General features: G+C 34.4%; 1 pseudogene; it reads right to left on the bottom strand.

The window, feature by feature from the left end:
* Window positions 1-4: 4 nt before the first annotated feature.
* LOC109863202 lies at window positions 5-1,274 on the bottom strand (annotated as a pseudogene).
* Window positions 1,275-2,180: the final 906 nt, after the last annotated feature.

A 2,180-nucleotide genomic window follows, 5' to 3' on the forward strand; every position in this document is an offset into this window, starting at 1 on the left:
AGATATCTACAAAAGACTTCCCTTCATTATAATTCACAATAACCTTCGGTTTTCTAACAATATTCCCCCTTTTCTGCACAGCCACAGTTTCATTAGAGTGTTTCGTTGATAATAGAAGAACATCACGCTTGTCCTTCCATTTCAGTATTCTCAAACCATCATTGCTTTCCTTAGCGATATATTCATATCGTTTTAAGTTTTTTGAAAGTAGGTCTTTTGGAATTCCACGGCGATTTGATCGTATTGTTCCAATCAGATGAGTGTTTTGAGCAACTAGNTTTTTGGCTAATTCGATACTTGTGTACCAATTATCGGTACATATTGTATGGCCTTTACCAAATATACTTTTGCACAATGACAGAACAACATTGGTAGGCGTTGTTTTCTCTACATCCGTTTTTTTCCCACAATAAATTTTAAAGGCCANCGTGTATCCCGGTGCTGAACATAATTTGAAAATTTTAATACCGTACTTATGTCTTTTTTGTTTTATATATTGTTTGAAGTGATGCGACCTCAAAAAGGAATCAGAGATTCGTCTACACAAACAATTTCGCCTGGTTCAAAATACTTTTCAAAATTTTTATTCAACATATCAATGACGGTTTTAATTTTATACAAGCGGTCGTTTACATTTTCCTTGTCATTGTCGTTAAAATGCAACATTCGTAGCAAAACCTCAAACCGATTTTTTGACATTATTGAACGTGGAAGAGTCTGCGAATATGCTGGATCTTTAGACCAATATATAAACTTATTTCTGGAAGCTTTACAATTCCCATCCACATAATAAGTCCAAAAAAACGTTTTATCTCGTTTTTGTCTGTTGCTACCCATTCATCTAATTGAGATGATGTTTGTCTAGATAGACATTGTTGCGCATACCGATTCGTTTCTGTAACGACAAGATCGAAGAATTCGTCACTCATAAACAAAAAATAAATATCTTCCGGTTTTTCGTAAGTTTGGTTAAATATTTTGAAACCCGGTGTACCAACAAAAGGCGTAAGGCGCGGTTGGTTTCCGATGGGATTAGCCCAATCTATATGCGAAGTAGTTATATTGTTTATTAAAGTTTCAGCATCTTCGTCTTCACTACTGGATAAAATGCGAGTGCCGCGTGTGGAAAGGCGATGAAAAGTTATGATTTTCTCTGAACTGTCTGAAGAATCTTCAGAAAGAATTCCTCGTGCAATCCTACGGCGTTTTGTTAGAATTTCTGCGAGTGGCACGTCAGAATCATCACTAGAAAAACTGTTGCTGTGTGATGCCATATCTGCTTATAAGGAGTAATTATTGTAAAATTTGGAAAAGGTCTAAGGAAGAAAAGGCGGGAAAAATTGCAAACATTTTTAAATGCAAGATATCCGAATTTATAAACTGAAATAATATGTACGTACCGTATTTCCTTCGTTTAACACACTGAAGAAACACACTGAACTATAAATCAATCCTAGCTTCAGTGATACAGTAAGTATTGTATCAACGACACGCGAATAAATGACTGATCGGAATAAGAGAAATGCGGTTAAAACAAGTCACAGTAAAAAAAAATTGCCCATCACGCCGCGTGGGGCGTATACGCCCCACGATTAAATGAGGGCATCAGCAATAGTATTAAGATGTCCATAATTGACTCCATAATGAATTTTTAAAAAATTCTTCATTTTACAATGATAATACCAAATGGCTTNATGTCCATAATTGACTCCATAATGAATTTTTAAAAAATTCTTCATTTTACAATGATAATACCAAATGGCTTGAACGGAAAGTTCAGCGTGGGGCGTATACGCCCCACGCGGCAGGGAACGTGTTAATAAATTCATGGTCATGAAGGTTTACTGTTCTAGCTTCATGTTGTCCGTTTTTACCAAAAGGAAATAAATCTGGGAAACACATTAAATCCAATAATTTCTCACGATTATCTAACGGTAAATCATGAACTTTTAACATTTGAAATAAAGCTGTCGTACTTTTATTTTCTTTTTTTTCATATAAAGGATAAATAGTGTATTGCTTGTAATAATTATCATTTTCATTTGTAACTTGTGTTAACAGTGCATCATGATGTTCTGCTATTTTATCGTGTACATTATTTTCTGTGTTTTTTATTTTAGATGTTGATTGTTTTAATAATTCGTTTTCGTCAAATGTGGTTTCTATTTCGGGTTCTGTTT

Source organism: Pseudomyrmex gracilis, unplaced genomic scaffold (assembly GCF_002006095.1).
Source record: "Pseudomyrmex gracilis isolate BER0280 unplaced genomic scaffold, ASM200609v1 scaffold_3549, whole genome shotgun sequence".
Taxonomy (NCBI): Eukaryota; Metazoa; Arthropoda; class Insecta; order Hymenoptera; family Formicidae; genus Pseudomyrmex; species Pseudomyrmex gracilis.